The following is a 13,213-nucleotide window of genomic DNA, read 5'->3' as shown; positions in this document are numbered from 1 at the left end:
CAAGGGAACAGAAGTCTAACCTGAATTACAAAAAAACAGAGTCACGGCCCCTTAATCAATTTCCAGACTTGAAACAGTTTACAGACCCTGAGCCCCTTGAATGAAGGGGAGGCCAGGTCCCTATGGGAAAGAAACCTGTTACACTGCCACAAATTTATACCGTTGACCTTCCTCTAAGTCTTCCCCAAGGAGACCAACGGCCTTTTACCAGGGTAACTGTGCATTGGGGAAAAGGAAATGACCAGATATTTCGGGGATTATTAGACACTGGTTCAGAAGTGACATTAATTCCAGGGGACCCAAAACGTCACTCTGGACCACCAGTCAGAGTGGGGGCTTATGGAGGCCAGGTGATCAATGGAGTTTTAGCTCAGGTCCGTCTCACAGTGGGTCCAGTGGGCCCCCGGACCCATCCTGTAGTTATTTCCCCAGTTCCAGAATGTATAATTGGCATAGACATACTGAGCAACTGGCAGAATCCCCACGTTGGTTCTCTAACTCGTGCAGTGAGGGCTATTATGGTGGGAAAGGCCAAGTGGAAGCCACTAGAACTGCCCCTACCAAGCAAAATAGTAAATCAAAAGCAATACCGTATTCCTGGAGAGATTGCAGAGATTACTGCCACTCTTAAGGACTTGAAAGATGCAGGGGTGGTGATTCCCACCACATCCCCGTTCAACTCTCCTATTTGGCCTGTGCAGAAAACAGATGGGTCTTGGAGAATGACAGTGGATTATCGTAAACTCAACCAGGTGGTAACTCCAATTGCAGCTGCTGTTCCAGATGTAGTATCATTGCTTGAGAAAATCAATACATCCCCTGGTACCTGGTATGCAGCTATTGATCTGGCAAATGCTTTTTTCTCAATAGCTATTAGTAAGGACCACCAGAAACAGTTTGCTTTCAGCTGGCAAGGTCAGCAATATACTTTCACTGTCCTACCTCAGGGGTATATCAACTCTCCAGCCCTATGTCATAATCTTGTTCGCAGAGACCTTGATCGTTTCTGCCTCCCACAAGACATCACACTGGTCCATTATATTGATGATATCATGTTGATTGGACCTAGTGAGCAAGAAGTAGCAACTACTCTAGATTTACTGGTAAGGCATTTGCGTGTCAGAGGATGGGAGATAAATCCAACAAAAATACAGGGGCCTTCCACCTCAGTAAAATTTCTAGGTGTCCAGTGGTGTGGGGCATGTCGAGATATCCCTTCTAAGGTGAAGGATAAATTGCTGCATCTGGCCCCTCCCACAACCAAAAAAGAGGCACAACGCCTAGTGGGTCTTTTTGGATTTTGGCGACAACATATTCCTCATTTGGGTGTGCTACTCCGGCCCATTTATCGAGTGACCAGAAAAGCTGCTAATTTTGAGTGGGGACCTGAACAAGAGGAGGCTCTGCGACAGGTCCAGACTGCTGTGCAAGCTGCTCTGCCACTTGGGCCATATGATCCAGCAGATCCAATGGTGCTGGAAGTGTCAGTGGCAAATAGAGATGCTGTTTGGAGCCTTTGGCAGGCCCCAATAGGAGAATCACAACGCAGACCCTTAGGATTTTGGAGCAAAGCCTTACCATCTGCTGCAGATAACTACTCTCCTTTTGAGAAACAGCTTTTGGCCTGCTACTGGGCCTTAGTAGAGACTGAACGCTTAACCATGGGCCACCAAGTTACCATGAGACCTCAGTTGCCTATCATGAGTTGGGTGTTGTCTGACCCACCAAGCCATAAAGTTGGGCGTGCACAGCAACACTCTATTGTAAAGTGGAAATGGTATATACGAGATAGAGCCAGAGCAGGTCCTGAAGGCACAAGTAAGTTACATGAAGAAGTGGCACAGATGCCCATGGTTTCCACTCCTGCTGCCACATTACCTTCTCTTTCCCAGACCAGAGCTATGGCCTCTTGGCGAGTTCCTTACAGTGAATTGACTGAGGAAGAGAAAACTTGGGCCTGGTTCACAGATGGTTCAGCACGATATGCAGGTACCACCCGAAAGTGGACAGCTGCAGCATTACAACCCCTTTGTGGGGTGTCCTTGAAGGACAGTGGTGAGGGGAAATCCTCCCAGTGGGCAGAACTTCGAGCAGTGCACCTGGTTGTTCATTTTGCTTGGAAGGAAAAGTGGCCAGAGGTGCGTTTGTATACTGACTCATGGGCTGTTGCTAATGGTTTGGCTGGATGGTCAGGGACTTGGAAAGACCATAATTGGAAAATTGGTGACAAAGAGGTCTGGGGAAGAAGTATGTGGATAGACCTTTCTGAGTGGGCTAAAAACATGAAGATATTTGTGTCCCATGTGAATGCACACCAGAGGGTGACTTCAGCAGAGGAAGATTTTAATAATCAAGTGGATAAGATGACCCGTTCTATGGATACCAGTCAGCCTGTTTCCCCAGCAACTCCTGTTATTGCCCAGTGGGCTCATGAACAAAGTGGTCATGGTGGTAGGGATGGAGGTTATGCATGGGCTCAGCAACATGGACTTCCACTCACCAAGGCTGACCTGGCTACAGCCACTGCTGAGTGCCCAATCTGCCAGCAGCAGAGACCCACACTCAGCCCCCGATATGGCACCATGCCCCGAGGTGACCAGCCAGCTACATGGTGGCAGGTTGATTACATTGGACCACTCCCTTCATGGAAGGGGCAGCGATTTGTTCTAACTGGAATAGACACATACTCTGGATATGGGTTTGCTTTCCCTGCACGCAATGCTTCTGCCAAAACTACTATCCGTGGGCTTACAGAATGCCTTATCCATCGTCATGGTATTCCACATAGCATTGCTTCGGATCAAGGAACACACTTCACAGCAAATGAAGTGCGGGAATGGGCACATGCTCATGGAATTCTCTGGTCTTACCATGTTCCCCATCATCCAGAAGCAGCTGGATTGATAGAACGGTGGAATGGCCTTTTGAAAACTCAATTACGGTGCCAACTAGGTGGCAAAAACTTGAAAGGCTAGGGTAATGTTCTCCAGGAAGCTGTGTATGCTCTGAATCAGCGTCCGCTGTATGGTGCTGTTTCTCCCATAGCCAGGATCCATGGGTCCAGGAACCAAGGGGTGGAAATGGGTGTGGTGCCACTCACTATTACTCCTAGTGATCCACTAGGAAAATTTTTGCTTCCTGTCCCTGCTACCCTGAGTTCTGCTGGTCTACAGGTTTTAGTTCCAAAACGGGGTGTGCTTTCTCCAGGAGAAACAACAGTGATAAATATGAACTTTGACCACGTGATCAGTTACAGAAACGAGGACTGTAATGCTGTTTTGTTTGTGTTATACTATTTAAGTTGTAAGATATCAAGTTTAAGAATGAATGTTGCCCAAGGATTTGCACGCTATTCTGGAGAGATTTAATGTGTTTCCAGTTATATGCAAGACAGTTGAGTATTGTCAGGTAAAAGAAAAAATGTGTGCTTATTTGTTTTCATTTGGAAATTAAGTATGGTCTAAGGTGATATATATATATATATATATATATATATATATATATATATATGTGCCAAGTTGGCAAGGGGTGGACTGTCATGGTTAGGGACAGGTGTCAACTTGGCCAAGTTATGGTACCTGTTCATCTGATTGGGCAAGCGCTGGCCTGTCAGTTGCAATGAGGACATTTCATAGGATTAGGTCATGATCACGTCAGCTACATCCACAGCTGATTCCATTTGTAATCAGCCAAAGGGGAGTGTCTTCTGCAATTAGTGATGCTAAATCCAATCATGGGAAGCCTTTTAAGGAGGACTCAGAGGAGACAGGTTGCATTCCTGCTTTGGCTGGTGAGCCCCTCCTGTGGAGTTCATCCAGGCCATCCATTGGAGTCATCGGCTTCGCAGCCTGCCCTGTGGATTTTGGACTCTGTGTTTCTACGGTCATGTGAGACACTTTCATAAATTTTATATTTGCAAGTGTTCCCTGTTGATTCTGTTTCTCTAGAGAACCCTAACTAATACACTTCCTTTTTTTTTTTTTGACTATTTCTATTTTTTATGTGAAATTGTCTGTTTCCTCGTTTGCTTCATGTATTTTGGTGCTCTGTTGCTAGATGCATATATGCTTATGAGTGTTATGGCTTCCTGATTGATTGTCTCTTTTATTATAAAATATCCCTCATTTTAAAGTCTATTTTATCTGATATTATTATAACCACCACAGCTTTATTTAGATTTCTCTTTGAAGGATATGTATTTTCCCCATCCTGTTACTTCAATCTATTTTTTTATGATGCAAAACATTAATTTTTTATTTTTATGGATAATTGTCATTAACATGACAGGAGCAGATATGATCATAAAAGATACAAAAAATTAGAAAAACTTCTGCTTTCAATAAAAATTAAGACCTGAGCTGCCAGCTGATCAGAATGTCCAAAACCGTGCACTGTTTTCATGGAAGTTTAGAAATAGGTTTGCTGAACTTCGTTCCTGTAATTCCAAAAAAGTTTACTTAGATTTCAAAGGAGCTACAATGCACTGACATTTGAATTAAATAATTTTGTTGATGACAAACATTTAAGATAACCAGGGTTATTTAAAGCTCTCAAAGGGAAAGACAGGGGAATGTATAAATTGTAGATTTGTAGTTATCGAGGAGAAAGCTGAGATTGTGCTAGAAAAAACAGTATCCTTATTTATCTTTGTAAATCTAAAAGGATGGCTCAGTTTCTCAGAACACAAAATAATACCAAAGGAGGTCAAGGATATGACGATGGATCATCATTGATTCATCCCAACTTCTAGAAAACAAGGGACAGCAGGAGTACAAACAGCAATGGCAGGAGGGACAGGAGGCTTATGGTCTAATTCAGGTCTCATTTTAGCTTCTATAGTATTTCTTACAAAGACTTCAGTGATAAACAGGGAAATTCTACACCTTTAATTAATAATTTCCCATAAGCAGAAGAAATAAAAGAAAGATAATGTAAAGCAATGAGCCCGGTTAATTAAAAATCTGTGAACCCCCCTGATGCATTGGGCTCTTTGGCTATTGGTACTGTGGAGGGGGTTCCTTTTGTGTCAGTTTTTAATACTTTCATCCTAAAATTCTTCAAATTTTTCTAAGATATTCCACCCTTCTTGGCCACTCTCACAGTTCAGGTGTTTGAATTTTTTTTTCTCTTCCTGTTCAACAACATGAATGTAGATCTAGCTTCTCCCCAAAGCCTGCTTTGTCCCCAAACAGATGATTCTAGCAAGTCTTCAGCAATGCCTGAGATTTGTGAAGCTGAATAAAATTATGCTTCCTTCCAAATGTCATCTGCTGACATGCACCAGTCAGAGACGTCTCTCCTCTTCCTTCCTACATGGACCTGCTTATTCAGGAAAGCCCCAACTCTTCCACCAGTCCCAAAGTCACAGTACCTGCTACTGAGGAGAAGAGCCCAGGGAAGAAGAAAGATGAGGTCCAGGTCAAGAAACAGAAGATCAGAACCATGTTCTCTCAGACCCAGCTGTGTGTACTCAAATGTTAGATTTCAAAGACAGAACCTCAACCTCCAGCAGATGCAAGAGCTTTCCAATATTTGGACCACAGCTATGAATAGGTTAAGACCTGGTTCCAGAACCAGAGAATGAAATGTAAAAGGTGGCAGAAAAACACCAAATGGTCAAAGAATGGCAACACTTTGACCCCAAAGGGCCGAGAACCTACAGAATACCTGGGACTTTACTCTTCCTATCCCCCAGGGTGCTTGGTGAGCACTTCATGTTCATACAGCCTGACCTGGAACAACCCAACATGGTGCAGCCATTCCTGGAACAGCCAGTCTTGGAGCAGCCATTCCTGGAACAGCCAGTCTTGGAGTAGCCATTCCTGGAACAGCCAGATGTGGTATGCCCAAGCCTGGAACAACCAGATGTGGTATGCCCAAGCCTGGAACAACCAGGCCTGGAATGACCAGTTCAGGAACAGTGGAGACAAATCCCTGCAGCCCCAGATCCAGTTTCAGGAAAATTCTCCCACCAGTGATCAGAGGCCACCTTGGGAAGTGCTAGGCAAAACTGCAGTGCGATATAGCAAACAGTTAAATATTTTAATACCCTACACAACATGGATTTGTTCCCAGATTACTCCATGAATGCCCAGCCTGAAGATGTGTGGTGATAAGGGAGATGATGGGTATATGGTACAATCTCATCTGGGCACAAGCTGCATGACATTCTTCCTTCCAGAATTGACTTGAGAGCTGTGTATCTAACTTTATCCTGTTTGTCATTGAGTAATTAGGGGATGCTTGTAGATGTTATGAGTCTAATCAGAGGTTTCAAAAACTCAGTAACATTCCAGATTGCCTTGGCTGTTCTGGACAATATCAAAGATGAGTTTTCTGACTGTAGAGAACTAGAGAACTAGAATATAATAGTTTGGATATGTTTGGGATCTAGCCTCAAGATTAGGAAGTAAAAATATAAAGATGTGTGCTGGAGTACTCATGGGATTTGGGAGGCTTCACTGAATTGTTCAGATGAAAGGGTTAAGCTATCATGACCCTGATTTACTGATTTCCCCCCACTACCTCTAATTTGTTCATTACTATATTTGTAGATAGAAGTTTTGTTTTTGTATCATAGTAATATAATAGTTTGGCTAGTTGGTTATATATTTTACAAGTAAATAAAATATACCTATTCAAAAATCTATGAACTTAAATATTGTTGTGGTCAGGTTCATGTGTCAACTTTGCCAAGTGGTGGTACCTGTTTGTCTGGCTGGGCAAGTGCTGGCCTGTTGGTTGCAATGAGAACATTTCATAGAATTAAATCATGTTCACATCAGCTGCATCCGCAGCTGATTCCATTTGTAATCAGCCAAAGGGAGTGTCTTCTGCAACGAGTGATGCTTAATCTAATCACTGGAAGCCTTTTAAGGACGATTCAGAAGAGATATGCTCTCTTTCCTGCTTCAGCCAGTGAGCCTCTCCTGTGGAGTTTGTCCAGACTTTCCATCAGGATTGTCAGCTTCACAGCCTGCCCTACGGATTTTGGGCTCTGTGTTCCCAAGGTTATGTGAGACACTTTTATAAAATTTATATTTGTGAGTGTTTCCTGTTGATTCTGTTTCTCTAAAATTTATATTTGTGAGTGTTTCCTGTTGATTCTGTTTCTCTAGAGAAACCTAACACAAATATATTTTTAATAGGCTGAATTTTCAATTCATTCTTATAAACCATTGGTTAATACACTATAAAACTTTACAAACAACCTAAGAACCCTCCTCATCAGCTACAGAACTCCAAAACTACTGGAATTAATCTCCTCTCCCCCTTTTACTTAATTACTCCTAATTAAAAGTCCTAAAATGGAGGCATCATTGGCACGCTCCTGCATGTTCATACACATCATTAAAACATGATGGTATTTGTCAAAATGAGGTAGGAAGCAATTTCAAATGTGGTCAAGGGATCTTGTATTCTCTCAAAACATATTTCCAGGTCTCTGTGCTCCAATTCACATAAATAAATGAGGGCAGCTGAACTAACAGATTTTCTTTCAGCTCAATAATATCATTGAGCTCCCAATGTCTCCATGCTAGAAAAAAATGCAATATCTAAGTGTTCTACTATAAAGCATTAGCCTTTCTCTGTTTTCTTTTTCTTTTATCTTTTAGAGGGCTGCAGAAGCAGTGCCTTTTACTTTGCGGAGACTAGCCACAAACTTCCTTCCTGTACCAGCTTTCCCTGTACTTAGAGATACTAAGTGAGTTATTCCCCTGCTGATTTTGCCTCAGGTTTTCCATGGCTTCTCTTACATATGCACTTTTGGGGGCTGCCTGGGATGTGAGCTCTGGCTGAAGCATCTGCTGCACTCGCTGCATTGGTAGGTTTTCTCCCCCAGTGGGTTCTCTGGTGAAAAATAAGGTGGGAGCTGTGGCAGAAACATCAGCCACACTCATTACACATGTGTGTCTTTTCCCCAGTATGGCTCCTTCTATGCTGAATGAGATGAGAACTCTAAAAGAAACTTTCCCCACAATCAGGACATTTGTGGGATTTCTTTCCAGAATGGATTTGCTGGTGTTGGAAAAGAGTTGAACTCTGACTGAAAGGTTTTCAATCCAAGCTTCTTCTCAGCCTACTCAAGCATGAATCAAATCAGGCAACCATTCCCCATTTCTGCCACTGACATGCTGTTTTGGGCTGGTTCTCATAGGCTTTTCCATTGCTTGAGCATAGAGAAAATCTTCCTTTAGATTTTCCTAACTCCATGGTGAAGAGCTAGATTACGCCTAAGAGAGTTACTGTCTTCCTCTGAGCTAATGTTTAACTTCCTTGGCTTGCAGCTCAGAATTTTCAGTATGCATGGCCACCACCCTCCTCAATCTATTTTTCAATCCAGTGTGTGACTCCTGTAGATAGCATATTTAATTGTATATGGTTTTATAGTACAACCTCACCAGCCCTATGCTTTGATTGGATTATGTGTTGCATTTGTATTTGTTAAAATTGACATAGTTGACTTTATATCTGATATTTACTTTTTCTTTCTTTATCTCATGTCTTAATTTTTTGCCTCTGTTCCTCATTGACTGGTTTCTTTTGCATTCAGTATTTTAATTTTTTCAGTGATGTTTTCTTTATAGATTTGGAATTATTTCCTAAGTGATTATTGTAGGGTTTACCATGCACATCTGAACTTGGAATCAGCTTCAGATTTATACTAACTTAATTTCAATGAGACATAGAAATCTTACTCCTACATAGCTCTGTGCCCTTTCCACCTTTTTTTGTGATATTACTGTTGTACATATTGCATCGATAAATGTCACAAGCCCAATGATTCATTGTTATAATTATGATTTTATGAACTTTTGCATTTTCCAAAGAAGGCAGGAGAAGACAGGAGAACAAGTATGTTTATAGCTTTTCTTATATTAACCTTATCATTTCTAGTTCTCTCGATCTACTTCTGTGGAGTGAAGTAACTATCTGTGGGTCTTAGTGCAATACAGCTCTGCTCCCGCTCCCCTCCTTTGTGCTGTTATCAGCAAATATATTAGAATTCTACTTATAGGCTGAATAATGCATTATATATAATTTACCAATTTCTTTTTAAATTAGTTAAGAGAATAAAGGAGAAGAATTACATAATTACCTTTACCAGTTCTCTTTCTTTTTTGTGTGTCTGAGTGGATTTGAATTACTGTCTGTGTTAACTAGCTTTAAGCAAAGTCACCAACTTTTAGTATTTCTTGTAATATGGGTCTGAGAGCTACACATTTTCTCAGTCTTTATTTATCTAGGGAGACTTTATTTTGCCTTTGTTTTTGAAAGATAGTTTTGCTGGACAATGGATTACTGGATGACAGATTTTTCTTTTTAGCATTGTCAATATGTTATCCTATGGCCTTCTGGCCTCCATTGTTTCTGATGAGAAGTCAGTTGTTAATCTTATTGGGTTTGCCTTGTTAGTGATGGGTCATTTTTTTTTCTTTTAAGGTTTTACTATGATGTGTTGTTTGTAGACCTCCTTGCCTTTATTGTACTTGGGTTTTTGAACTTCTTGTGCATGTAGATTCAAATATTTCATCAATTTGGGGGATTTTTCAGTCATTTTTTAAAAAGAGTCTTCCTTCTCCTTTTGCTACTCCTATTATACATATGCTGGTACACTAATTTCATTGAGGACCTGTTCATTTTTTGGTCTCTCTTCTTTAGATTACATGATCTGTTTTTATCTATTTTCAAATTCACTTTAAATGGATGTTAGTTCAAATACTACAGAATCTCACTGTTCTTACCAAATACAGTCAGTGTTTGCTTAGGTAAACCTACATAGTTAACACTATTTTTTTGCTGACCATTCCTTCTTATAAATCAGATCTTCTTTTTGGAATCATTAACAGTTCTGAATAAACAGGCTTTAATAGGATTTAGAAATTTCTTTGATAAGCTTCTATGACTGGTATTATTTAAATTTATGTTTTTCAGAAAATGCCTATGTTTTACTTTAATTCTTGAGTGATAGTTTAGCAGTTTATCCCAGGCCAACCGTTTAATTCATTAGGATGAATTAATGCTGTCAAGTCTCAATGGATTAACACAATGAGAAAACTTTTTGGTCACATACTAGTCTGATTCAGGTGCTCCTGGTTAGGCAGCTCTCCTCCAAGTGGTAATTCAGGGGTCTAGACTACTTCTATCCTGTGACTTTGTCATCCTAAACCTGGTTTTCTAGGTTTCCCTTCAAACCAGAAAGGGAAAGAGCTTGGGATATCATACAAGGAACATTTTTAGAGGCCAGGCCTGGAAAATCTTAAACTCACATCCATTAGCTAGAACTTAAATCACAGCCTAAATGCAAGAGAAGCTGGCAGATAACTAGCTGTGAGATTGGTTGGGAGAGGAAATGGGTTTTTGAGAATTATCAGCTAATAAGCCTATGGAAAACATATTCAACTTTGTTATTAATCAGGAAATTCAAAATAAAACAATGAAATACCATTTTGGGGCTGATATTCTAAAAAGCCCCAAAATGTATAGTACTACTTGAAAATTATAGAATAAACTAGATGCCAAGAGATTCTCTGCTTTGCCAGCTTTAAGTCTTTAGTTGTAAGAGAGTGTAGAATTGTAGAAAATCCCAACAAAGTGTCAGGGCTGCTGGGGTGGCAGTGGCAGCTTTACAGAGGATGGAATAACCTCGGGGAAGAGTCATTAACTAAAGTCCTTTAATATTTTAATATTTAAACACGTGGCATGGCTCCATTGTCACATCCTTTGTTCTTGGACTTGATATACAGAAGAAGTAACAACTAAATTGCACCTTAAGACATAATGTGCTGGTACCACTTTATTCTCTTTCCTTCCTGGACTGTTGATGTGAGGTAATAAAGCTGTAGCAGCCATCTGATAGCTATGAGGCAGGAAGCAAGGAGATGGAAGCCAAGAAGCTCAGTTTGGTGGAATGGAAAAATAGAAAGACCTTGGGTTTCTGAAGGCTTTTTTGAAATCCTGCACCAGCTCTAGCCAACATGTAATATACAACAAATACAACTCAATGTGTTTAAGCATTCTATCCAGCTGTTGATACTCCATGCAGCTAACCAACCTGCTTACCGGACTCACCTATGAAATTTTATTTGCAATGGGTGTCCTTTTTGAAATTGTAGCTGTTCATATTTCATATCTACATGGTATTTTTGTTTTATTTTTTATTCCTTCTTTATTGTTTCTGGTCCTTTTTACTCTGCTTATTTATTCTTCTCTGTCAGATAACATTATTTGCTGAAGATCTTGGCAGTCTGACCATTGAATCCTGCTGCTTTGCCTGTTAAAGCTTGTTTTACATGTTTTTTGTGATTTCACAATGCGAGTTCACATTCAGCAAAGGCTTTAACTGAAGGAAAACATCCTAGGTGGCCAGTGATGAAGGGAAAACTTCTCTGGAAAGAAAGGTTTTGTGTTTGTTTGTATGAAGCTAATTTTAATACTAATTTCATGGTTTTGGCTCTTTCTTGACTGTGTAGGTCATTCATACAATAAACCCCAGTGAATAGTATTAATTCTCTGGGAAGATTTTTTTCCCCACTCAGAAGCCCTTCAAGACAGAGAAACCTCCCTGTCATCTCCTCATCATGGCTCTGAGGTTGTAGCATTTGAAGGTACTGGTCTTTATTTTAGGGTGTCAGTTATATTCCTCTTTGTAAGATAGACCCACAGTCTTATCCAATTTCTTTACATGGGCATTAGAACCCCATTAGAACTTGGGTCACAGAGGTATTGCCTCAATGGTTTACACATCTTTATGATTCAGCTTTCTCGGCGTCAGAGCACAATTACAGCTGATGTAGCTCTTAGTTGTTTTTTGATCAACTGAGCTATATGTATTAAATTGCACGTTATACTGTAGACAATATATATGTATTCATAGCCAAGAAATGCCTATGATTTCCTACTCCATCATATTTAGAGAAATGTAAGTCTTCCAGTTTATTTTTTTTTTGAGGGGGGTGCATGGTCTGAGAATCGAACCCAGGTCTCCCTCATGGAATGTGGGCATTCTAACCACTAAACTCCCTGTGCTCCCCCAGTTGGTTTTTATGACTACTGGTGTTACACAACATATAACACCAGTATATATATGTCCTGGAAAGAGATCAGTTGGCACCCTGGAAAATTTCATCTAAAAGTGCTTTTACTTTTTCTCTCTCCTTCTTTCTCTGATTAACTATTTCTCTTCAATTATCCAAAATATCTCTTAAGGTCTATGGCTGACCTTTGCAACATTGGTCATAAGTTTTCATTTTCTAAATTTTTAAGTTGGCATACTAGCACTAAGAAATTTTTCAGTATTTTACCATTCCTGTGGAAATTTCAACACAGAATACAATAGCACCAGGACACCAGAACCCCACCTTGGAGAAGTCACATCAGGTCCCACCATTGATGGTTCAAGCTTCAGCTACTGTAGAGGAAAGAGAAGCACCCATCAGGAAATAATGCTAACCAAAGGGAGAGATGTCAGAGTATCGTAAGGCAGTTGTTAGGGATGACACTTCATATATACTGCTCTATATTCTGCTCCCTCTCACTGCTGGCAAAAGTCTTCTTAGCAACAGAGCAAGAATTTTAAAGCATGCCTGTGAAGTTGGGAGCCCTCTGACGTGATATTGTCCCAGCCACATCCACTGTTTGACACCAGATCTGACATTAATTGCATTATATTAAAGGAAAAGGAGAGAAAATATGTGTTTTAGCTGGATTTTAGCTTCTCTCTCTGTCCCCTTAATGAAAAACCAAGAGTAAGACCATAGAAGGGGTACTTTATGGTTCTGGACTAACAGACAAGCATATTACTCTTTATGGTGAAGTTCTTCATGTTGAAGGTTATGGCTTGTATTAGACACTTTTGCTTGCAGATAACAAACACACTTAAACATTTTAAGTAAAACAAAGGGCTTGGGGACTTAGTGTTAGGGATACTGAGTTAGCCCACAGAAACAAGGAGAGCAGTTGAAATAAGTACAGTTTCCAAGACCACAGGGAATGGAATACAAGACTCAAAAGCAGTTCTATCTGCCCTCCAATCTCAAATGTTCTCGTTTTTGCTTCTTTCTTGCAAGTCCTCTTCCTTTTCTGAATCTTCTCCAAAATCTAGGGAACCTCTGAAGTTTTGGAGTCTCATCTTTATATGCAGGGATGAGAAATGTTTTGCGTTTAAGCTGCCATCAGAGAATTCCAGGAAGCGTCCTTACCAGCTAGGATC

At 40.5% G+C, this 13,213-nt stretch overlaps 2 pseudogenes; one reads left to right on the top strand and one right to left on the bottom strand.

Annotated features, from left to right (window-relative positions):
* Nucleotides 1–4,282: 4,282 nt before the first annotated feature.
* LOC143664665 (homeobox protein NANOG-like) lies at nucleotides 4,283–7,036 on the top strand (annotated as a pseudogene).
* Nucleotides 7,037–7,612: 576 nt separating this feature from the next.
* Nucleotides 7,613–8,214, bottom strand: LOC143664378 (uncharacterized; annotated as a pseudogene).
* Between the last annotated feature and the right edge of the window lie 4,999 nt (nucleotides 8,215–13,213).

The sequence above is a fragment of the Tamandua tetradactyla genome, chromosome 20 (assembly GCF_023851605.1).
Source record: "Tamandua tetradactyla isolate mTamTet1 chromosome 20, mTamTet1.pri, whole genome shotgun sequence".
Classification (NCBI taxonomy): Eukaryota; Metazoa; Chordata; class Mammalia; order Pilosa; family Myrmecophagidae; genus Tamandua; species Tamandua tetradactyla.
This window is presented reverse-complemented; position numbering and strand designations above follow the sequence as displayed.